The 25,943-nt window shown below is 45.5% G+C and overlaps 1 long non-coding RNA gene across 2 annotated transcripts in view; it reads right to left on the bottom strand.

Moving 5' to 3' along the window:
• LOC123782553 (uncharacterized) overlaps positions 1-25,943 on the bottom strand; it is a 138,026-nt gene that overhangs the window by 78,692 nt on the left and 33,391 nt on the right. Inside the window, exons 1-2 of one of the 2 annotated variants that reach the window (XR_006777013.2) lie at positions 13,054-13,207; positions 8,674-8,739 (exon numbers count right to left, since the gene is read on the bottom strand). This is a non-coding gene — a long non-coding RNA (uncharacterized LOC123782553). Of the gene's footprint in view, positions 1-8,673; positions 8,740-13,053; positions 13,208-25,943 lie in introns of those variants that run through there. The other variant, XR_015725292.1, reaches the window with a different exon arrangement.

Genomic DNA, 25,943 nt, shown 5'->3' with positions numbered 1-25,943 from the left:
TCCACTAGTCTGGTGATAATTGTTCACCCAGTAAACCCTCAGTGAACACCTAATACATGAGCAGAATCACATGCTAATACACGCTCATCACTATTCTATATACAGAGACAAATAAGATATGGTAGCCGCTTTGCTCAACAGCTTGCAGTCTGGAGAGACAAAAAACATAAGCACCACGGCACAGCAGAACTTAAAGAAAAGCTAAGAAGAACAGGTAATTCTGATTCCATAGCGAAGATTTCACCAAGATGGTGGAGCCTGGACTGAGGCTTAAAGAATAAAAATGTAATATATAAGAGAGAAGGCAGGGGAGAGACTTACAGACTGAAGAAGCCTCATGAGCCAAGGCACAGAGGCACAAGGCGCGCTACCCAGCTGACAAGGGCAGAGTCTGGGCAGGTGTGATGGAAGAAGGGGCAGGGCCAGCGGGGGAACAAGGGAATCCACAGGCAGAGGAATCCAAACACCAAGCAATGAGGAGCCCCTGGGAAGATTCGAAGAGGGTAGAGGAGGGATCCCACCGGTATTTGAGGAAGATAAGCCTGGCTGAGAAGGCCAAACTGCAGAGGCAAGACATCAGAGGGGCGGAAACCAGTTAGGAAGCTACTGAACCACGCAGGCAAGAGAGAAGAGACTTGAACTTGGGGAATTTCAGGGAATGGTTACAAGAGATGAGCTGACACAGAATGATAGGACTTCGTGACTCACTGCGGGGATTTTTGAGTGAGAAACAGAGAGGAGTAAAAAAATTGCTCAGCGTGGTACCTGAGAAGGTGAGGTATTTGCCCTAATAAAATCTTTGCAAACCTAATCCTGCTTTAGGGTCTATGTCTTTATCCTAGACTAACACAGACGTTTTTTGTTCTTGTATAATTAAAAAAAAAAAATTCTAGCCGTATTGAGATATCTGACATGTAACATTGTGTTAAGATGTACAGTGTGATTATTTGATATCCTTCTGTATTAGGAATATTTACCCCAATAAGGTTAGTTAATACCTCCTTCAAACATAATTACTATTTTATTGTGGTGGTGGTGGTAGTTTGATAAAATCTAAGTTTTACTCTCATAGCAACTTTCTGGTACACAATATAGGACGTGTTAACCGTAGTCACCCGCTGTACGTTAGATCCCCGAAATATGTCCATCTTAGTTTGTACCTTTTTTTTTTTAATAATGATTTTTTATTATATTATGTTAGTCACCATACAGTTAGTTTGTACCTTTTGACCAACATCTCCTAGTGACTCCCACGCTCCAGTCCCTGATAATCATCAATCTAATCTCTGTTTCTATAAGATCAACATTTTTAGATTTCACATATAAGTGGGATCATAAAGTACCTGTTTTTCCCTCTCTGACTCATTTCACTTTGTATAATACCCCCAAGCTTCATTCCCATTATCACAAATGATACGGATTTCCTTCTTTTTTTGTGGCTGAATAATATTCCATTGTGTGTATCACATTTGAGATATATATATATATGTATATATATATGTATGTATGTATATATGAATATATACATATATATCTCATTTTCTTTATCCATTCTTCTGTCAATGGACCATTGTTTCCATGTCTTGGCTACTGTGAATAATGATGCAGTGAACATGAACATGGGAGAGCAGATATATCTTCAAGATGGTGGTTTCATTTCCTTTGGATATACTGCCAGAATTGGGATTGCTAGACCATACCATAGCTAGACCATCCCGCAATTTTTTGAGGAACCTCCATACTGTTTTCCATAATGGCTGCACCAATTTACATTCCCAACAATAGTGTGCAAGGGTTGTCTTTTGTCAACATCCTCAAAGGAATTTCTCTCTTGTTGGAACAGCCATTCTAACAGGTATGAGGAGATATCTCGTTGTGGTTTTGATTTGCATTTCCCTGATGATGAATGAGGTTGAGCACCTTTTGTTTGTTTGCTATGGAGTTGTATGAGTCCTTTATATATTTATAATACTAACCCCTTATCAGATATATGGTGTGCAAATATCTTCTCCCACCCAATGGTTGCCTTTTCATTTTGCTGATTGCTCCTCATGCTACGCTGTGTTATTTCATTTGCTCTAGTCTCTTTACTGATTATTGCTTTGGTTGCTTGTGCTCTTGGTGGTATACATACACAAAAAAATCATTGCCAAGAACTATGTTACAAAGCCTTTTTCCTATGTTTTCTTCTAGGAGTTGTACAGGTTCAGGTCAACACTGAAGTCCTTAATCCATTTTGAGTTAATTTTTATGAGTGACGTAAGAGAACTGCCCAATTTCATTCTTTTGAAAGTTAATATTCTGTTTTACCAACATCATTTATTGAAAAGACTACCATTTCCCCATTGAGTATTCTTGGCTCCTTCTTGTCACGGATTAGAACCAGATATGTGTGGCTTTAGTTTTAGACTCTCGATTCTTTCCTTCAGACTCTTTGTCTGTTTTTACATACCTTACTGTTTTGATTCCTATAGCTTTGTAATATAGATTGAAATCATGAAGTGTGATACCTCCCACCTTGTTCTTTCTCAAGATTGCTTTTGCTACTCAGTCTTTTGTGTTCGATACAAATTTTAGGATTGTTTTTCTATTTATTTGAAAAATGCTAGGGTGTCTGGGTGGCTCAGTCGGTTAAGAGTCTTCCTTCGGCTCAGGTCATGATCCCAGGGTCCTGGGATCGGGCCCCACGTCTGGCTCCCTGCTCAGCAAGGAGTCTGCTTCTCCCTCTCCCTCTCCTTTTGTGCTCTCTCTCTCTCTCTCAAATAATTAAATAAAATCTTTTACAAAAAAAGAAAAAGAAAAATGCCATTGGAAATTTCATAGAGATTTCATTGAATCTATAGATGGTTTCGGGTAGTATGGGCATTTTAACATTAAGTCTTTCAAACCATAAACATGGAATAACCTTCCCTTTGTCTTTGTCTTCAATTTCTTTCATCAGCATCTTATAGTTTTCAGGGTACAGATCGTTCACTTCCTTGGCCAATTTATTCCTAAGGATTTTATTGCTTTTGATTTATTATAAACGGGACTTTTAAATTCTTTTTCAGATAGTTCATGGTTAGTGTATAGAAATGCTACTGATTTTTGCATGTTGATTTTATATCCTAAAACTTTACTGATTGTGGGGGGAGGGAGCACGTGGCATCTCTGGGTCTAGATGGGCAAGATGTGCTGTCAGTTCAGGCCCCTGGGATCCATAACATTGACAAATGTGTGGCGTTTGGCCCATGCGTAGGGGTCCACAGTGGCTACAAAGGCTCCTGGGGGCCTCATCAGTGCCTCCAGGTCCAGCGACTAGGGACCACAGCTGGCAGTGGTAGCAGCTGTGCGTGGTGGTGCACACACACTCAGCTGTGGGGGCCAGCTACAGGTGCCTGCATAATGGCAGGGGTCAGAGACACACACACATCATGGTAAGGGCCGCGGCCAGCAGCAAGGACGGGGGTCAGCTGTAGGCGCACTAGCAGCTGCAAGGACCCTGGCTGTCAGCACGTACTCCTGTGGCTGGAAACTCTCACCATGGGCGTGCACACAGCAATGCAGGCAGGTGACGAGGATCAGGCCAGCAGTGCACAGGTGTACAGCTAAAGCGGCTTAGCTGCAAGTGAACCCAGTAGCGCAGGCCTGTGACAGGAGTCAGGGCCAGTTTCAGGCTGACAAGCAGCTGCGGGGGCGCTGACTGTCGGTATGCACTCCTATGGCTGTCGGGTCCCACCGCAGGTACACGGCAATGTAGACCAGTACCAGGAGCTGGACAGGAGGCATGCAGGTACAGAGCCGGGGGGCTAGCCACAGCTGAGCCCCATAGTGCAGGCCAGTAACCAGAGACGCTCAGCAGCTGCAGGGGCCTCGGCTGTCAGCATGCCCTTTCACAGCGGCATGGTCTTGTCACAGGTTCGCACACAACAATAAAGGCATGTGACAGGAGTCCAGCCTGCAGCATGCAGGTGCACGGCTGGAAGGTCCGGCCCCAGGTACGCACACAGCAGTGAGGTCAGCCATGGGGGTCTAGGCTGTCATCTTGCACTTGAGCAACACGGGGGCTGGGGCTGGCTGCTGGGACAGATGCCAGCCTCCAGAGGATGGGAGCTTGGAGGGAGATGTAGAGAGCAGGGAGGGACTCAGCAGCTGGCTTTAGCTAAGACGAATACCTGTGGGGTGAAAACCAGTAAATCTGCAGGCAGTCTGTTGGTTTCTTCAGTGGCAAAAGCTGCTGGGGTCCTATTCAGAGCAGGTCACCGGGAACCGCCATCTCTCCTGCTCTGTGGCTGATACTGGCAGCCTCGGCTCCTTTTCCTTGTTCCCAGCTCTCTCTATACTCTCAGGTCTGCTGATGTCTGTGTGGAGTGAAACCGAAGTGAATCCCGGGGCAGTGCCCTAGAAGCCTAGGGAAGCTGGCCACACACCCTGCTCTCTCTTTTCCAGCGAGGGGAGCTCTCCCTAGGTCGGGATTCTCTCTTGGCACCGAGTGGATTCCTCCTGGGGGCAGAGATGATGTGGACAAAATGAAGCTGTTCTTCCTTCCCTTTCCGCGTGGTTATTCTCAGGTGTTGCGTTGCTGAAGTTTCTTAAGTGGACTGCAGAGCACTCCCGGGCTGGTTTTGCTCATGGATAGTGGTCTGTTGATCTTTGTGGAGGGATGGAGGACGGGGTCTCCTATGCCACCATCTTGGCGACATCACCTCCCTAACAGAGGCTTTTGGAAGGAAGGAATCATGTTATACCCCAACCCCTGTTATACAACAAATGTTCAGTAAATTAATAAATACAGAACGAGGGAATCGATCAATGAAAATAGAAGTTCCTACAGTTGTTGTTTTTTTTTTTTAAGACAATAAAAAAGAAGAGCAAAGAAATCACAACAACTTCTCTTCCTGGGCACCTGGCTGGCTCAGTTGGTAGAGCACGCAACTCTTAATCTCAGGGTTGTGAGTTCAAGCCCCAGGTTGGGCATGGAGTCTACTTAAAAAAAACAAAGAAACAACTTCTCTTCCTATCCTTGCCTCTAATCAGCCCAACAGCTTCGCCTATTTATCTGAATCCTTCATTTTTCAATGGGCTGCTTTGGCAAAAATAACAAAACAACCCCCCCTAAAAAAAACCCAAACCTGACATAGATTCTGTACCCTTCTTACTACTCCACCAACTCCTACTGGGACTCAGTGGCCTGCAAAGCTCTTCACTAACAAATTAGTCCCCGAGTGCCCAGGAGAGAAGTCCCCGCTCTCAGACTGGCAGATGGGATGGTTTCTCCGATTTGACAGACGGACCGAGCCCACACACCACTGCTCGGGCTAGGCATCTGTTGCATCAAAGCCCCCAGAGGACCGAGCCCTCCTCCCATGTGCTTGACCAACTATTGCAGCACCTTTTTCTGATGTCAAAAGCCAAACTGAATCTTCCATAGCAGTTCCAAATTTGGCAGATTTATGCTCAGCATGTCGAGATCCAGGAACTCATTATGACACATAAGGTCGTTTGTTCAGTAAAACCACAAAAGCATAAATGAAAAGAGAAACCAACGGCCACACGGCAACAAAGTGTATAAAACAGCAGGAATCACACAGACTCCAATCCCATCAGGAAAATAGGAGGTGATTAAGGGGGAAAACAAACAGCTTTAATGCTCTCGCGTGGAATGATTGCAGCCTTTCCCTGAGTCATCATTTATGAAAATAAATTCACTTATTTCTAGCAAGCTATGCTAAAAATGTATATATACAAAAGGCCGGGGGCTTCTTTCTTAGTTGTTTAGACTCCCTTAGTAATTCAGTCCAGGTCAGTGGTTCAACTCCCGTGTGGCCTCAGTAGTTTCACGGAGGAAAACTCAGTGCACCACCGAGATCACTGTGCTTCCTGAAGTCAGTCTTCCCTCCAAGTCTTACTGGCTACCGGCATCATGGGTGGACAAGCAACCCTTCTCCAATTTGGAAAAGCAACACCAAATCTTCATGCTTTAAATATAATGAGTCATCCTGCATCAATCACTTTTTTATTTATGCGATGTTATGAGCTGAATTGTGTCCCTCCCTCAACTTATATGATGAAATGTGACTCACTCAGAATGTGACTTCATTTGCAGATGGTGTCTTTAGAGAGCTAATTAAATTAAAAATGGAGTCACCAAAGCGGGCCCTAACCCAATATAACTAGTGTCCCTTTAAGAAGAGGAAATTTGAACAGAGACACAGACAGAGAAAAGAGAACATGAAGACACAGGAGAGACCACGGCCATCTATAAGCCAAGGAGAGAGGCCTCGGAAGGAACCAATCCTGCTGACACCTTGCTTGCAGATTTTTAACCTCCGTGACTGTGAGACCATAAATTTATGTTGTGTAAGCACGCAGTCTGTGGTACCTTGTTTTTGCAGCCCTGACAAACTAAGACGTGCCCCGCTTTCTCTAACCAACGTCGTAACTCCAACAGAACGTAAGCTCCAGGAAAGCAAGGATTTTTGTAGGTCTGGACTCCTGCCATATTCTCAGCATCTGGAGTGACGCCTAGTAGAGAATGGGCACTCAACTAATATTTGCTGAAGAATGACTTACACAACTTCAGTTCAGAATACCATTTTGAACTATTCTTCCCATCCCTCCTACTCCGCTCAAGTCAATACTGGTTATATTGTTGAAAAAATGATTCAGGGAATCCAAACCACCAGTAAATGCACCACGTCCATTTTGTCCAGTCCAATCAGATGTGCATGCAGTCTCTGCACCGGCTTCCTCTTGGATACACAGTTGCTGGTGACAGATTCCGACCATCAGAGACAGAAGAAACCGTCCCCTTTTTTCGGTTTTGCTGTGGCAAATCCACAGCATAAAGAGTCACCTCCAGCCCGAAAGACTAGTGACCTCACAGGAGCCAAGGGGGCCTGGCTCAAACTTATCCCAGACGCCCACCTATCCCTCAGTCAGGGGAGCTTTCACCCATGGCCACCTCCACCACTGACCCAAACCTCAAGTATCCCCCAGTTCCATTCAACATGTTTTTATGGAGCACATACTCGGTGTTCAGCAACAAAGCAAAAGGAAGTGGAAGACATGCATATAAACATATGAGCCCAGCCCTCCAGCTTCATGGTATGTCTGAGATGCAAGGAGAAATAGAGGAAGCTTGTGGCCTGGAGACAGAAGGGAACCCGGACTGGAGTCAGGAGACCTGCTGGCCAGGGGCAAGTTCTCTGTCTCTGCAGCGTCAGCGTGCCCGTCTGCAAAATGGGGAGGGCAGGGGGGGCCTCCCCAAAGCTCTCTTCCGGTCAGGCTGTGGATCTGTGGCTGGGGGGACAGGCTGCCTCGTTCGGTTGCAAGGACAAAGAGAGCCAAGCAAGTCACCTCCAGGGAAGGGGTGGGTGAGGAAAGTGATTGTCAGAGACACAGGGGCTGGACCTGAGAAACCCCGAGAACAGGAAGTTGGGGGGTCCTCTCTGGCACTTGATTCACTGTGTGCCCCACACAGTTCTTTCCTGTCTGCTAATGTATTTGCATTTTCCGCTCCCTCATAATCTCATTTTACACGTGGCTTTGGCCATGGCTCTGTCCCGCTCTCTGCCTCAGCAGGTCCCTGGTAAACCCTCTTCACGTTTGGGAGCTCAGGTTCCCGAGACAGAACATCTGGTTGCTCTCACTCACCTTTTTAGGCCAGATGATAACCATAATGTAGTGTGGCCCGGGCATGCTTGTGCCAGGCCCCAGCCCAGGCTACAGGTACGGTGGGGGATGGGGCACAGGCCAGGCCTGGCACTAAGCTTGGCAGGTGAGGCAGCAGAAGGGATGGCAGGCAGCCTCCCTTAGAAGGGGGCACAGTGGATCATTTGGAAGTCAAAGGTCATGATGTATGGTACAGCCAAAAAGTGCCTAACGCAGTATATTATCTGGAATGCGGGTTGGACTGCCCCACAAGCGATGGCACGTCATCTCCTATACCCTCCCTCCTGCGTCCACAATTAGACTGTACCGGGGGTGCGTGGGTCTTTACCCTCTGACTTAATTCTTCTGGAGACCGGGAAAGCGGTCACAGTCAGTCCCCTGACCATCAATAATCCTAGGGCTAGGGGCACCCGGATGGGTCAGTTGATTAATCGACCCACTCTCGGTTTCGGCTCAGGCCCTGATCTCAGGGTCTTGGGATCAAGCCCTGAGTTGAGCTCTGAGCTCAGCATGGAGTCTGCTAACCCTCCCTCTGTTCCTCACCCTCCCCCCACCGGCCCGCTTACTCTCTCTCTCTAAAATAAATAAATAAAATCTTAAAAAAAAAAAAAAAGGAATAATCCTAGGGCTATCGCACTGATGAGTCATGCCTCTAAGCACAGGGAGGTCTGCGATCAGGCACAAAGGCCCCTGGATTACAAATGATAGTCCTGGGCCGTTTGTGTGACCTTGAGAAAAATCACTTAACCTTCTGGACCTTGATTTCTCACTTGTAAAGAGAATAACATCTTCCCTACATCTTTTATAGAATTATAATGAGAAACAAAAGAGGAAACAAATTAAAAATTGCTTTTAAAAGCATAAAGTCCTAAATGCATTTAAATAAAGAAGTTAACAATAACTTCAGTCAAATCAGAAAATAGAGTCTATAGGAAATACAGGCATAGAAAAGAAAAAAAAAAAGATTAGAAGGAAATACACCAAAATGGTCAGTTTTCTCTGGTATACAATGATAATTACCTCTGGATGGTGAGATACGGGTGATTTTCCTTTCTTCATACTTTTATCCCATTTTCTTCAAATTTTCTGTAACAAATACATTAGTGTGATAAGTCGAAAAATATTCCATTAAAAAATATGTGTATCAAAGAGATCTCACTTTCTTCCCTGGCTATGTTAGTTGCATTCTTGGACATTCTATTGTTTTGTTTCTAAGTGTTTCACTTACAGGCTGAGCAAAGGAAATAAAAGAAGGTCAGCTTCAAACCAGTCAATTTCTGCTGCATGTTAGCTCGCCTTTGAAAGAATGCAATAGCAAGAGAATGCGGAACCTCCCAGCTGCAATGAGACTCACATGGCACGTTTGCATTTCAGCTACTGGGGCTGCCCTTGCTCTCCGCTACTGAGATTTAACTCTGCAATGCTGTTTCCTCTCATCTTGGGACCCCACATGATGCTATTGTGAAAATTATTTTTAAAAATGTTCACAGATCCTCAAGTAAAAAGGTACAACGTGGAAAGTTTATGCATATGAGATTCAAAAGTGGTACTGGATACCCGGAGCCAACAGATCAGCAATGGTAACAAAGACATACACTTTTGTAGCTGACCTAAATATATCTTGATTCTCTACCGTGTGCCACACTCTGTGCTAAACAGAATAGGATAGAAGGTGACAAAGACAGACCCAGTCCCCGAGCACCTAACACAGAGCTGAAAGAATATATGAGCATTTCTGCTTCTGGGGGCGCCCCCTCCCCACAGACGTGGGCAGGGCTGTCCTGGAAGGGACATGCTAAGGTCATGCTAAGGAAAAGAGGCCAGAAACCAGGGGCAAGCCACCTGTGTGCCCCTTTCACCAACTACACTACTCCAAAAAGGGGGGGGGGGCAAATATTATTTATCCCTTTGGAATCAAATTATCAAAGATAAAGGAGAGAAATAAGTGTCTCAAAAGCTAAACTGAGTGAACAGAGACCATTAGATGATACTAAGGAATCACTGTTAACATTTTTGGAGTGATAAAGTTTTTGCGGCTATGGATTTTTTTAAGTTCTGAATGCATACTGAAGCATGTAAAATGAAATCACGTAAGCCTTGTATTTGCTTTAAAATAATCTGAAGGTGATGGGGAATTGGAGATCTAGGACACAAGGAGGACAAGATCGGCGAGACTGGCCACCTGTTGATAATTGTGGAAGCCAGGTGACAAGGACACCAGAGGTTCCCAGACTTGTCAGTACATGGGACCTAGCCAGGGAGCATCAAAAATGCTGATACCTGCGTTCCAACCCCAGAGACAGAGGGTTAAATGGTCTGGGAGGGTGCCTCAGCATTGGGATTTTCAAAAGATCCCTAAATGACTCCAATATGCAGGAACCAATAGCTTATACTATTCTCTGTATTGTTTTTTAAGATTCTTATTTATTTATTTATTTGAAAGAGAGAGAGAGAGCACCTGCATGTGGGAGAGGAGGAGGAGCAGAGGGGGATGGAGAGGGACAAGAAGACTTCGGGTTGAGCAGGCTGAGTGCGGGCTCAAGCCCATGACCCTGAGATGACGACCTGAGCTGAAATCAAGAGTCGGAGGCTCAACCAACTGAGCCACCAGGCGTCCCTATTCTCTATATTCTTGAGTGTATTTGACATTTTGCAAAGTAAAAGTGTTTTTTTTTAATGCAATGAGGATAAAATGTAGTTAAGCATCTGAGGATAGAGGACCCCATGGTCCCCCCCTGCCCACAGCTGTCTCTGCACCTCTTGGTTCCTGAAAGACGGTGGAACCTGCATCAACCCACTGTCACCTACAAATGCCCCCCCCCCCCCGCCCCGAGCCCCTAAAAGGAAGGAGCCCCTGAAGGTGGCCATTCCCCTGAGTTTTCAAGTCTGGATCTAACAATGCAGCCTCCTCCCCCCTCCACCTCCACCCCTCTTCTCTTAGCCACCCGCACAGCACACCAGTCTCCCTCTGCTCCTTCTTTTGTGACATGAATTACCACTCTCACCTCCTGCCAGGAAGGGGAGGCCAGGGCTTCCTAACAGCCCCATGATTGTGATTAATCATCCTCAGATGGACAGATGTTTTTTACCTACTCATTTCCAGCAGGACCTCTCACCTGGCTTCCCAAAGACCCCCACGGACAGGCACATCTTACAGGATAATGCTTCATTTTAACCAGAATGTCTCAATAGTAGGTTTCATGTTCTCAGCTGTGCTCACAGTGGGGATGTGATTTTCCTTCATGAAAATGCTATTATTACAGGACTGCAGGCTGACAGTCCCACCAACAATAGGCCTCTATTATTTGTGGGGAAATGGTACTTTGGAGAGGGATTTGCATTAGGTTCTCTTAAATGAGCCAAGCATGGCTGATAGTCAAAGGCCTGAGCATAAACTGTAACTTTAGCCAGACTCCCAGACATTCCAGGGGCCCCTGCCTATGGCCAGGACTTCACTTCGAATGTAAGAGGACCCCCAAAACAAAACAGAAACCCCAGTGGGCTAAATCCTGACTTTACATCTGTGGCTCCAAGTGTTCTCTTTCCTTCATTCTTTTGTTGAGCCCTTCTTAGAGGTCTGCCGCTGTTGAGGGAACAGCCTGTGAGGCCAGCTCAGCCCTCAAGAAGGAAAGGAAATAGCAGGTATTAAGTACCCAAAATGTTCCACTGTTCTAAAGCTTGCACACTCCATTCCCATGTCCATAGGATTAGGGATGGAAAGTGAACAAGAAAGTGAGTTGAGTTGGGTGTGCAATAGGGTGTGGTGGAGACTGTAGTGCACACCGTCTAAAGAAAGCGGCCGCTACTTTGTGGGGCACCTGGGTGGCTCAGTTAGTTAGGCATCTGCCTTCAGCTCAGGTCATGATCCCAGGGTCCCAGGATCCAGCCCTGCAGCCTGCTCTCTGCTCAGCAGGGAGTCTGCTTCTCCCTCTCCCTCTGCCCTTACCCTTCCCCTGCTCATACTCTCTCTCTCAAATAAAAAAAAATCTTAAAAAAAGAGAGAGAGAAGGCAGCCACTGCTTCATTTTAAATCACTGTTTCGTGCCGTAAAACTGGTTCAGTGTAGCCAAATCTTCATCTTCTCAGGGAAGCTGGAAACATGGAATTCCAAGTGAAATCACTCCACTTTTAAATGGTGGTAGACAATTCCATTTTTAGAAAAAATGTGGTGGCAAACACTATACATTCCAAACTACAAGTGTGGTTGGGCTGGACCCCCAGCCCCACCCCCATGGTAAATCTGCTACCTCTGCTTGCTACATCTGTCCCTCTGAGCTCCCTTCCGGAACACCCTTTAGCCAGGGCCCCCATGGGAACTTGTTAGTGTGCTTCTGCTGCACTGAGGACAGTCCTAGACATATCCGTCCCACCAATGGACTGTAAGGCACTGTGTCTTTTTTTTTTTTTTTTTAAGATTTTTATTTATTTGGGATAGAGCACAAGCCAGGGGACAGAGGGAGAGGGAGAAGCAGGCTCCCCATAGAGCTGGGAGCCGGACTCGGGACTCCAACCTGGAAATCCAGGATCATGACCTGAGCCAAAGGCAGCTGCTTAACTGTCTGAGCCACCCAGGCCCCATGTAAGGGACTGTGTCTTGTCTCGGAAGCCACAGTACCTAGTTTGTGCCTGGCACATTGGCCTTGAGTGAACGAGTGAATCCGCATTTCATTGACTCCTCACCACAGCCCATGATGCCAGTGTTTTTCATCCCCACCACACACAGGAGGAAACGAGCCTCAGACAGGGTGAGGGACTTGTCCCGAACCCCTAATCCCTGCCCACGCCTACAGCCGGGGAACCCCAAGCCTGAACTTTTGGGGCTGCACGGGCACTGCTTCCTGTCATTTTTCTCTTCACTTGCAAACACTTTGTACCCACTGAAAGCCATAGTCCTGGCTTAAGATTGGAACCAACAGCACGTTAAAATCACGGGGAGAAGTCCTCCACTTTTCATCTCAATGTGTCACCAAACCACTCACTGAGTTATTTACTGCTGTGGACTGTGACCCCTGCTAGGTCAAGGCTCAGCAAATCAATAATTTTAAGATGCCTATTAAATATCCAACAGATGGTGCCTGTTAACTGGAGTCACCCTCCCCCCATCACTTAGGAGTTTTCAAACAACACAGAACATCTCCTTCTCTGCCTCAGGCCTTTTAATTATTGTAAAGGAAATATCACCAAAACATCGCACTCCTTCATGGAAAAAAAAAAACAAAACAAAAAACAGAACAGCTTGCGAAAATTTCTCCTGAAGACACATGCACACACCCAAACGCCCGCCTTCCTGGGAGAGATACACTTGAGCCCCAGGGGAAAGTGGCTGTGGCCCGCTCCGCTCACTGGGCGGGGGGGGGGGGGGGGGGGGGGGGGTAGGAACGGGGGAGGGGGCTTGCTCACCTTCCCTTGAGCACGAACGCTCGCCGGCTCCGGGAAACTGACCCGCCGGCTTCAGTTCTAGCCTGGGCATCAGCGGGAACCCCACCACCACCTCCTCCGGGCACCCCCAAACCTGCAAAGGCAGGGAGTCCCTCACACCCCTGAGCGAACTCCCCGGGCGCGAAGGGCTGCCTGCTGCGCGGTCCCCTGTCAGCCCCAATCCAAGTGCCTGGCCTGCCACCTTGTGGACACTGCGGGGACAGCACGCCGGTGGGCGGGCTCCAAATGCCCTCCGCCGGCGGATTATCACTCTCCACGAGGGCTGCAAGGGATGGGAAGACAGCAGCGGCAGACTAATTCGACAAAATTAAAGAGAACCCACGAGGAGGATCTGCGGGTCATTTTTTCCTCCATATGATTAGAGCTTTATACCAGGGACGGTGCACGCACCACAGCCGCATCTTTAATGACTGCGTGGCCCAGTAGTTACTAAAGTGTGGTGTGGGAGACAGAATCTTCCAGGGAGATTTTTAAAATGTAAATACCCCGCCCACTCCATTATATTATGACTAACATAATATAATAAAAAAAACATTAAAGTAAAAGTAAATAAAATGTAAATACCCCACCCACTCCAATCTATTCATCCAAAATCTAGGTCAAGCATCATTTATTTATTTTTATTGTGATAAAAATCACATCCCATAAAATTTACCACCTTAACTAATTTTTTTAAAACATCCAGTGAAGTATAGTGCATACTGATACCCCTCGGGGCGGCCGGGAATGAAAGTATCCTTTCTATCAACTGCACCAGCCCCATGAGTGGGGGAGGGGACACGCAGCCTGCATTCTGTTTCCCTTGCCAGGTGTCCTGACTCAGGACTCTGTGGCCTGCAGGAAAACCCACTTTGCCTAGGTAAATCTAGACGTGGGGATGTTTCCTAATTCCCACAAAGATCCCATGTATTCTAGTTCTAACCCTGAAAACCAGGGACCAATGGGGACATGTGTGAGGGCCACCAGGAACCACTTGTACCAACTGGAAGACACTGGGAAATCTGACGTGACATTCTTCCTGCGTTAAAGTAAGGATTGTTGAGAGATTTCTGTTTTGCTGACAAGAACTGAGACCATACAAAGCCCCACAGGCCAAGGTGACCTAGGGAAATACGTTCACACACGGGAAGTTTGGAACACAGCTGTTCCTACTCTGCTGTTCTCCAGGAATTAGGCAAGCTCAGTGGCTCCATTAACAACCCCAATCGCTGTCCTTCTCCAGGCGACACAAGAATTATGGTCTTCGAGGGAGATGAGTTGACAGCACCCCTTCCAGAAAATCATGTCTTGGAAAGTTTATCTCACGTCTACGGAATCATTTCAAAGCCTGAACTAGGTGAGCAAGGATTTCTTAGTGTTTATAGTGCGTGCTCAAGGCTCAGGCAGGTTGTGGGATGAGACAGGAGCCACCGTAACCATTTTTAAGTGTACGGTTTAGCAGAGTGAAGTATATTCACTACTTTAGATACCTCGTATACGTACAACCACGCAGTGTTTGTCTGCCTGGGTCTGGCTTCCGTCACTTAGCATCGTGCGCTCCAGGTTGGTCCATGTTGCAGCATGTGACAGCACTTCTTCCTTCTCGGAGCCTGACTTATATTCCACCGTGGGTAGATGCCTCAGTTTGCTCACCCATTCACCTGTCAGTGGACGGTTGGGCTACTTCTACCTTTTGGCTACTGCGAATAATGCTGCTACGAATACGGGCGTGCAAACATCTCTTCAAGACCCTGCTTTCAATTCTTTTGGGTAAACACCCAGAAGTGGGGTTGCTGAATCATACGGTAGTTCTATTTGGCACCTTTAGTTTTCACAGGCCCCGTGGGTGACTGGGATACACAGGAGAACTACTGATGAGGTCCCGATGCTTCGCTGCATGGGGTGAGACACCAGGACCAGGGGGTGGGGTGGATGGGAGGATGCCATTGACCATCCTCCCTTACCGAAAGAGTTCTGTGTTGTTCCAGTTACTTGCCCTGGCGATAGCCTGGAAGAAAGAGACTATAAATGGGCAAATAAAGTAATTTCAAACAGTGATTAGTGCTACAAAGAAAACAAACCGGATTCGGTGACAGAGTGACTCAGAGTGGTGGAGGGTCCTCTAAAAATGACTCCAACACTTCATGTAGCACCGACTGTGCCCCAGGCAATGTCTTAAGGGCTTCCTTTATATTAACTTCTATCAAGGGCACAACAACTTTATAAGGATATCACCATCCCCATTTGCAGCTGGGCAGAAGATGTCGAGCAGTTCAGTGTTTGCTGAATCTGGCACAGCCAGCACATGATAGAGCCAAGAATGGAAGCCAGGTAGGAGGGCTCTGGGGTCCCAGAGGGCAGGTGACATCTGAGCTGAGACCTGAATGGCAAGGAGGAGTCAGCCAAGCACAGTCCTGGGACAGAGCATTCCCAGGGAGCAAATGCGAAGGGGCAAGAACCTGCTTCCAGTACTTTTGAAAGAACACCAAAGTGACTGAAGCAGCAGGTAGAATCAGAGGGGAAAAGGAGAGCACATGGGAAGGCAGGGTCAGAGCATAAAAGATCTCATAGCCAGAATGAGGAGGTTGGATTTTATTTGACTGACTCTGGGAAGCCACTGGAGAATTTTAAGCATGGGAGAGACTTCAGCTTTTGCTTTCCTCCTGACAGCTTTCCACAGTGATATGTATTAAATGTGGTTGCGACAAGAAGCCAAAGTCTGGTGGGGGTCTTAAGAGTCCAAGTTTCTGAGTTTCTTCATTCTCGGCTATATTTCACTAATATTCTATGCATGGTTAGAATCTCTGAGGCTAGAGTTTCACATCCGTGAACACCTTCACACTGAGGCCAGCTCTCCTCAGCAACCATTACTTAACTGATGACCTCCGTCCACCTTAACTGCAAACTGTAATTTGCTTTTACCTCACGGCCCTATCATCACACCCCACGGCTCGGGGAACAGCACTTGATCTTTTTAGAGTTCTGATTTCCCACCACGGGGTGGGGGGTGGGCAGGATGACTTGCCCCCACTTAGGGAGATCTGCAAAGACCTGTAATTGCTGCAGGTGGGTTAATGAGTGTGAATTAGAAACTGCAACCCGATTAAGGAAAGAACAGGCAGCCAAGGAAATGGATGTGTTAGTGTTTTTACCATGGAACAGCTCTTACAGCTACATAAACTGGAGATTAAAAGAGCTCCTTTGTGCTTTGACAGGAAGCATTTGGCCTCCTCAGAGGCAGGGCTATTATTGTAAGCCTGTGTCCCCCAGGAGGGCACACCTGTCAGGAACTGCTCATCCCCAAGGTTTTCATGGCATCACCATCTTTGTCTTTTATCTTAACCAACTCACCTCATCCCAGGAAAGTCTAAATCCTCTGCACTTCCCAGGAGCACTCTGACTGCCCTGTAGGGACTGGCCTCTGTCCCCCACTGGATACAATCCTGCGGGACAAGAAACCCAGGTGCCTAGCCCCCAATAATGGGAGCTGGATGGGTCCCTGGAGGTTCCCTCCACTCTGCTCTTCCTCTCACCAACTCAGTACAGGGTGGTCATGTGACCTTCGCCCGGGACAGTCATGTCACCTTGGCTCAGCCGATCAAATACTTGCTTCCCTCAGATGCTGAAGCTTGGTTGAGGGACACAAGATCTGGCAAGGACTTGGGGTTCACTGACGAGATCCATGAGCAAAACCTGTTACCAAGGTCTTCCAGAGCCATTTGGTGCCCACGTGCTCCAGCCCAGTTCTTCAGCTCTCACTTCACTCTTGGGAGCAACCCCATAAGCTTCCTAAAACATGATTAGTCCTTTTATACTAGTATTAGCCAACGTTTGTGTTACTTGTAACTTAAAAAACCCGACGAGATACAATGAGCACTCAGAGATTACAATTAGGGATCAATAAGCACCTAATATCTTCAAGGAGGCACGTGCCTCTGCTATCCCAAAATACAATGGCCCAAGAGGGGGAGGGGGAGGCAGTTATTCTCTCTCACAATGAGGAGATCCAGAGGTAGGGACTCCAGGGCTGGTAGGGTGGCTCCGTGATGTTCACAGCGGTCCAGGCTCCCGCTCTGCTTCTGCTCTACCTTTAACTCACGCTTCCATGGATGAGGTGTCCTTAGGATCACACATCATCCCGGTGGCTCTAGTCATCCCAACCATGTCCCAGGTAGGACAGAGGGACAGGGAAAAGGGAAGGGTCTCCCAACAGCAAGTGAGTGTTCTTAAAAAAAAACTGCTGGAAGTTACTTCTACCCACACCTCATTGACCGCCCCAACCTCCAGGAAAGATAGCAAATGAAGTTTTTTTTTTTTTTAAGTGGGGCAGAGAAAGACAATTATCATATGGTTTCACTCATTTGTGGAACATAAGAAGTAGGAAGATCGGTAGGAGAAGAAAGGGAAGAAGAAAGCGAGGGTAATCAGAAGGGGAAATGAACCATGAGAGACTGTGGACTCTAGGAAACAAACTGAGGGCTTCAGAGGGGAGGGAGTGAGGGATTGGGATAGGCTGGTGATGGGTAGTAAGGAGGGCACGTATTGCATGGTGCACTGGGTGTTATACGCAAGTAATGAATCATGGAACTTTACATCAGAAACCAGGGATGTACTGTGTGGTGACTAACATAATATAATAAAAAATTATTATAAAAAAATAAAAAATAAAGTGGGGCAAATTGCCCATTCAAATATACAGAAGCCCTATCCCACAAAAGGTGAGAACGGATACTGTGTAGGCAACCAGCAATCTCTCTCAACATGGCTTTCTTAAAAATTGCTGAAGCCAGGGGCTCCTGGGTGGCTCGGTTGGTGAAGCGTCTGCCTTCAGCTCAGGTCATGATCTCTGGGTCCTGGGATCGAGCCCTACATCGGGCTCCCTGCTCAGTGGGAAGCCTGCTTCTCCCTCTGCCACTCTCTCTTTTTCTCTCTCAAATAAATAAATCTATAAAAAATCTTTTTTAAAAAAATTGCTGACGCTTCAGAAGGATATTCTCACTCATCTTTTCTCAACCTTTCTTGGTGAAGCCAGTCTGAAAATATCCCCTAAACTCTGATTATGAGGAAAAGGACAGGGACTGCCCATTTGCGTAGACCTGACTTGGAATCATGGTTCCAGCACATCTTTATGGAATGATTTTGAACCAGATACTTGATTCTTCAGAAACTTAATGGTCTAAAATGTAAAATCTGCCTCAATCAACACGGACTGACTGAGGTAACAACCCACAGTCCCATCGACTTCAAAGATGATATGGAACTAACATTTCCAATTGTACTGCAAAGAACACAAAAAGAAAAAAAAGATACAATGGTCATAAAACGAACAGGACTTTTAATAGTTCTCAGTCTTGGCCCCAGAAAGAGTTTGAATCAGACCTTAAGCTTAGGCAGGAATCCGTCTGCCTGGATTTACTTAGAAACTAGAGAGGAAAAAATACTAGGATCCAAAGCCAGGGGTGAACTCACCTGAGGCAGCTGGGCAGGAAGGGAGAAATTGCAACCTTAGGGCAAAAACAGACCTTTGTTCCTGGTGGAAGAAAATTCTCCATGCATCTCTTGGGTTTCTGCACATGTTGCAAGGGGAGACACTGACTGCTTTTTTCCCAGATTATTTTCTCCAGGATATTTATACAGAGAACAGTCTCAGAAGACAGAGATAGGAGAAAAAAAAGAAGGAGGAGGAGGAGGAGAAAAAGAATACAGCAATAGTATGTCTCTGCAGAACAAACGGTAAGTTGGCTTGCCCATAGATAATGTCTCCCTCCAGAGCTAAGGGCGAGCAGGCTTGTCTCCCACTATAAAAGATTCAGGCTCCCTAAACTCAGGGTGCTTCTCCTGTAACAAAATTCCCTGCATTTGTGGGTGTCACCTGGGCCTCTCCATATCACCCGGTGGGAATGGGGTTCAGGAAACTGGCACAACCATGATACTCAGGCTACCGTTATTGTGTGAAGCAACAAACTCCTTTGTCTCTGAACCAGGAGTCCACCAGCATCCATAAAACCGCCGCAGGCTAGTAAGCAAGTCGGGTAAAATCCCAGACCCTTCACCCTTGATATCTTTTTCCCCTTTGTTGCCACCTTCCCCCGCGACGTCTCCAGCCTACCTCCTGAATGTAAACGCTGGGTCCTTAGCTCCCAATCATCCCCCAGAAAACAGAAATATTTTTAACACTTCCAACTAAGTCATGGAAATCTCAAAATAATGCTCTGCACATTTTTAAGAACTTTCTAGTTGTGGAACAAATCCCTCCAGGCACTTAGTTCCCTGCTAGGGCCAAACCCTTGGCATGACATGGTCCAATCACACTTGCCCCTGGCGATGGATGTTTCTCATGAGGACCACATAAGGCACAAAAATGAGATTGTGTGTCAAACCCAGTGCTGCCCAGAAGCTACCCCAGCACCATGGAGGATGTACATTTATCTCCAAGTTCCATCTTCTGACATTATCAGGCTGAGCTGCTGATGGCTGATTTTTTTTTTTTTCAAGAATTGGAAACTTAAGGGAATGGGCCTATAAATAACAGGCTAAGCTGACAGTGGATGAAACGGTCCATGCTGTTTGACTTTTCAATATTAAAAACCTTCAGTCACCCGAAATACACACAAAGAATGATCAGATAAGAAATAATCTACTCCTGGTCAAGCCCGGTGATCTGTTGTCATCTGCCGGGGTCATAGCAGAAATCAAACACTGAACAGTAATAAAAAAGATAGCAATCAACTCTGCCAATTCCATTCATTTCCGACCCATCTGCACCCGGGTACATCGGAAATTCAGCCCACAGAGAGCAAGAGTGCGCACGCTTCAGCCGTCAATCCCCAGCCGACCTTTCTTTCCCTTCTGGGAGAAGTCTGGAGCGAAAGCCAGCTTTCTCAAATTCCATTCTCCTCGGAGATATCATAAAAAAGGTTCTCTATTTCCATGAGCACAACCGCACTGGCCTGCTTTTCCTACGAGAAGGGCTTTGCTGTCGCATCGCTGGATGCTAGAGCTGAGCAGGACTTTGGAAACCGCCTTGCTCAAACTTGGATTTTTCATATGAAGAAGTAGGCTCAGAGCGGGGACAGTGATCACCAAACACTTATCAGACATACGGTTCACAAGTATTTTTTCCCATTCCATAGGGTTGTCTTCTCACTGTACTGTTGTTCCCTTTGCTGTGCCCAAGCTTTTTGGTTTGACAGTCCTGCCTGTTCATTTTTTATTTTGTTGCTTGTGCTTTAGGTGTCATATCTAAAAAATCATTGCCAAGATCCAGGTCAAGGAGGGTTGTTTTTTTTCCTGTTTTCTTCTATAAGTTTCATGATTTCAGGTCTTACAAGTAAGTCTTTAATCAGACAATTAACACCTCATTGAGATTGGGCCAAGGCTGTGTGGGGAAGGAGTGGTTTTCACAAAATGCCTGTTGAGGAACCTCCTGAGTTGCTTCCTTCGGAGAGCAAGACTTTCTATTATGTTTGGGAAACTTCTGGTGTGCAATAATCTATTCTGAACCTCCCTGAACCAACTCTTCGATTAATCTCTTAGCTTTTTAGGTGAGGTAAACCCCAAGCATGTTCCTCTCTCTCAGCTGTGCAGGGACACATGGAAGGACAAGAAGGCACTCTTCTGATGTCTCCCTTCTGTCCATCCCCAAGCCATGTTCCAGTTTGGGTCAAGAGAGGTCATAAGCAGGTGCCACTTGAACCATTTGTTCACGTTGTACTGTACACTCATTTTTCTTTCCTTTTTTTTTTTTAAAGATTTTATTTATTTATTTGACAGAGATAGAGACAGCCAGCGAGAGAGGGAACACAAGCAGGGGGAGTAGGAGAGGAAGAAGCAGGCTCACAGCAGAGGAGCCTGATGTGGGGCTCGATCCCATAACGCTGGGATCACGCCCTGAGCCGAAGGCAGACGCCCAACCGCTGTGCCACCCAGGCGCCCCTGTACACTCATTTTTCAATTAAAATTTTTTTTCTCAGATGTAAAAATCAGATTTCACTTTCCCATCCCAAAATTCCAATTTCAGGTTTTTCTTGAAAAATCAAAATTAAAACCACAATGTCACATGGCAATGCTAAGGAGTGGCTGTGCTCTTTAGATGGTGACAGGAGCTCTCTGGTTTGCCATCATCCCCACTCCACTCATGACACTTCCTGCCTTTTCCTCATGGGAAATTGGATTTGTGACCTCTAGAATGAGATTTATTGTGGTAGTTTGCTCATTTCACCAAAAACATTAACTGATTGACTATGATGGTTAGCTAAACTTAGAAAAATCCCTGACAGCATGGAGTTTATATTCTGGTGTGGGATGACAGACAATAAACAAATAATTATAGAATATGTTGGAAGATAATTGTTCAATGAAGAAAACACAACAAAGAAGGAGATACCAAGTGTGGGTGGGTACAATTTAAAAATGGGATAGGCAGGGAAAGGTTCACCAAGACACTTAAGTTAAAACTTATAGAAGATGCAGGAATATGCCATGCAAATATGGCTTGGGAACAGCATTATGTGCAAAAGGAATGGCAAGTGCAAAGGCCCTGAGGCAGTGGGGTGTTGTAGAAAGACCCATGGCTGGGGACCCAGACACTTCTGTATGTTCCAGGGAGCACAGGGGTTAAGTGCACCCCAGCTTGGAGGCAACTAGAAACCTCTCCAAGGGGTCCACAACCATGGATAATGTTAAGGAAATCAAATCCTGGATTTCCCACTCCCATCTCCACTCTTTCTAACACGGAACTCCTGTGGCCCTTTCTATAATAGAGGCTTCCTGGCAGTCTGTTGGTCGTCTCTGCCACCTCCCTGCTACCGCCACCCATGGCTCTCTACGAACACCAGCCCTTCCACCCGGCCTGACTCCTCCCACAGGACTTGGCCCAGGCGTTCCTGAGCAGGACCGAACCAAAGGCAAAGTAGGAGATGTGAGTGCAAGGCACCCGGCAGGGCCACTCGTTCCCCCCCAGTGTTAGGCATGTTCTGTTAAGGACCAACAGTAGCATTAAAGACAAGGTATTTTGGCCACGTTAGGAAGTTCTGAATTCAACTATTCAGAACCCCTACTTAGCGTCCTCTCCTCTTCTGTCCCCCACTTGCATCAAAGAAAGCAGTGCTCCTGAGACCTGGAGCAAAGCCGAGAATCTGGCACAGGCCTTACGTCACCAGGCAGCAAACTCCTAGCAAGCCTTCAGATCCCGCTTCTCTTTCTTGGAATTAAAACCAGAAGTGAGAGCATGATCACAGAGATGTCTACCAGAACTGGAAAGTGAAGTCTGATGTTTTCTGACAGGAAGCAAATAGATTTGGCTGATGGCCTTGACCATGGTGGACCTTTTCCATAAATTAAATTTATGGTTCCACATAAATACATTCAAAGCTTTTGCATTTGATATAAAATATTGCATTGGTGAAGTTGTGTTGTGTTGACCAATGTTTTATTTTCTCAATCATTTACAAATATATCAGGTTAAAGATTATACCTTTCATTGAAAAAATAAGTATAAGTATAATTTGATCGGGATTAATAAATACTTTTCACTCTAATTCCAAGAAATCAGGAGAGTGAATAAGTCTAACTGGATAAGAAATCTCTTGCAGGGGCACCTGGGTGGCTCAGTCATTAAGCATCTGCCTTCGGCTCAGGGCGTGATCCCGGGGTTCTGGGATCAAGCCCCACGTCAGGCTCTTCCGCTGGGAGCCTGCTTCTTCCTCTCCCACTCCCCCTGCTTGTGTTCCCTCTCTTGCTGGCTGTCTCTCTCTCTCTGTCAAATAAAGAAAATCTTTAAAAAAAAAAATCTTTTGCAATTCAGGCTGTCTCCAATTCTTTGCTTTTAATAAAATTGAAAGGAAACTTAACTGCATTGTTAAATGATATATCATTACTAAAATCATTGAATAAATGTTGTGCTATATCACTATTTGTTGTTATATACGCACAAAAAATTCAAACTGATACAATTAATCTTCCATAACATATGAATTATTTAATTTACAACTATAAAAAATGGGAAGAGAACTGATGCTTCCCTGTCTCTTTCTGGCAATAAGTTATAGTCAACCAGGAATACATGAACTATTTGTTAAAGACCCCATTACATCATTTAGCAGATATGTTTCAGATTTTTTTTACATTTTATGACTAATGTTGAAATTGTGATGTTGCCATGATATTATGGTCAGTAGCATACTAATGGTGTATTTGTGTATTGCTAATAATTATAATGATTACTTAATCAGGAAGATTTTGTTAATACTTAGGGCTTTATTATCACAGGCTATAAAGGAAGAATTCAGTTTTAGCCAGTGAAATTTTGGTTTTACGAGAACACGCTGGAACACTCAATAAAAAACTTTGAGGCATAAAAAATTTACATTACGGTAAGACTTTGTGGAGTCAGCAGAATAGAAACTCAAAGAAAGAAAGTAAAGATGCAACATGTTCAAATGCTACAGGAGAGCGTGTTTATGTGTTCTCAAACAGACAATAACGGGTATAGAAGTTCCACGGTATTTAGAGTCCATTGGATAAATTCATAAGAATAATATAAGTGATCTATTTTTAAATGTCAATATTCACAATATATCAGAAGTTACATACGTTGCATTATACTAATTTCCTGAGGTGTGATAATGGTATTTATTGTCTTATGACAGAAGAATGTTCATATTTGAGGAGATGTACTGGTTGTCATGAAATTCTCCGTATTCATAGATCAACTGGGCTATTATTAATTTAATGCTTTTATTTCAATTGGCTCATTTTCTTTTACTTCAGTTAGTTAATTTTGAAAGAAAACATTATGTCATTAGCACAAAGAGAAAATCGGCATTACTTGTTATAAAAAGAAGATAAACATCAATAGATAAAATGAAAATAGCGTGACATTTTGACTTTCTGGCAAGATTCTGTCACTTACACTATGAGTCTGAGCCTCAAACCTACTGTCTCTTATTTCAAAAAGGGCAGGGTCGTCCGGGAGAAAACAGTTTAGGGAGTGGTAGAAACATTAAAACCAAACTGACTGCATTTTTTCTCTCAGGTGAGGCTGAAAATACAATTAAAATGGAGTGATGAGAAGGAACTCTTGCCATTTTGTGACAACATGGATGGACCAAGAGGGTATTATTCTAAGTGAACTAAGTCAGACAGAAGAAGACAAACACCATATGGTTTTACTTATATGTGGAACCTAAAAACCAAAGCAAATGAACAAACAAAGGAGCAAACAAAACCAAAAAAGACTCACAGATGCAGAGAACAAATTGGTGGCTGCCAGAGGGTGAGGGGTAGGTGGATGGGTGAAGCAGGTGAAGGGGACTAAGAGGTACAAATTTCCAGGTATGAAGTAAGTTACAGGGATAGAAAGTACAGCATTGGGAATAGAGTCAATAATAGAGTAATGACTTTGTGTGGTGACAGATGGGAAGCACACTAACTTTGATGAGCATTTTGTAACGTATATAAATGTCAAATCACTATGTTGTACAACTGCAACTAATATAATACTGTATGTCAACTATACTTCAATTAAAGAAAAAAGCTTAAAAAAATTTTAATGGAGTGCTTTCCATGCTACAGGGACAAGGTACAGACTGTTAGAAGAACGCACAGGGGGCTGGAGGTCGCAAACAGGCAAAGAGGGGACGTCGAAACAAAGGTCTACGGATGAAAGAACACAAAGCATATCTGAAGGTTCGGTATGACTTGGGTTGACTGAACCTCCCAGTTTTCATGAGAGAGTTCTTGTTTTCCCGGGGTAATAACTGACGGCATCCTCTTTCCTCCCAAGTATGTACCATCTGGACAGTCAACCAGAGGTCTCCCCACATATGACGAAAATGTTGGAAGTATGGTGAGAAAAGGCTAGAAATGAGGCTGAAGAGGTGGGCAGAGCCCAGCTGAATCCCGAGGGCAACAGGGAACCGCGAAAGCACTCAGGCAGTGGAGTGCCCTGGTGAGACTGCGTGCAGCGACGGCTAACTGCGCCCAATGAACTGGAGGCCGGAAGACCCGATGGAGGTGAGGAGGGCAGAGGCAGTGGGAAAGAGGAGAGATGACCACAGAAACTGGTCTCCGCTGCAGCGCTACACCCCATGCCACATGCCCAACCAGGCAAAGCAGATTCACATCTGGACGTGGGGCTTATGCACTGGTCCTCCAGGAACGCCCCCCCATATACGAGACAGAACTCTACCCTCCTGCATCTTCATAATCTCAACTGCAACATCAACTATTACAACTAAACCTTAAGGAGCATGTAATTTACACTTTGAAAACATTATCTAATTTATTCTTTAAAAGCAATCCTATGCCATACACAAATATCCGCATCTAATCAGTGAGGAATGTAAAGATCAGAGAGGTTAAGTTACTTGCTCCAGGTCACACAGCTATTGGGTGGCAGAGCCAGAATGTAAGCCCACATTTGCCTGACCCTGCTGGGACACCTCTACTTCCTACAAGGCTTGCTAACCAGGAGCATTTTACTCAAAATGGCTCAAGACCTCATGATGTTGAAACAGGGCAGAGTGTGCAACTCTCTAAATCTCTGCGGGAGAGAAAATGGTATAGGGGCTTAATCCTGGCCTGGAGTCAGAAGAATCCAGTTCGGGTCCTGACCTTGGCTGACTCAATTCACATAACCACCCTGGAATCTGTTTCCTCAGGCATAAAAGTGGGGGAGGTGTTGAATTGATCATGTATCCCCATCAATAAAATAGGTATGAATACATACTGCCAATATATATGCTTTTATTTATCCTCTCATTTATAAGGCAGAAATGTGCATCTTAATGAAGAAATACTGCACACATTATGAAAAGACATAAAAGTAAAATATTTAAAAGGATGAGAGAAAGATGAAGTAAGGAATATTA

This window comes from Ursus americanus, chromosome 1 (assembly GCF_024610735.1).
Source record: "Ursus americanus isolate L20-20 chromosome 1, mUrsAme1.1.p, whole genome shotgun sequence".
NCBI classification, from domain to species: domain Eukaryota; kingdom Metazoa; phylum Chordata; class Mammalia; order Carnivora; family Ursidae; genus Ursus; species Ursus americanus.
Note: the sequence above shows the minus strand (reverse complement) of the source record. Positions and strands in the feature narration are given on the sequence as shown.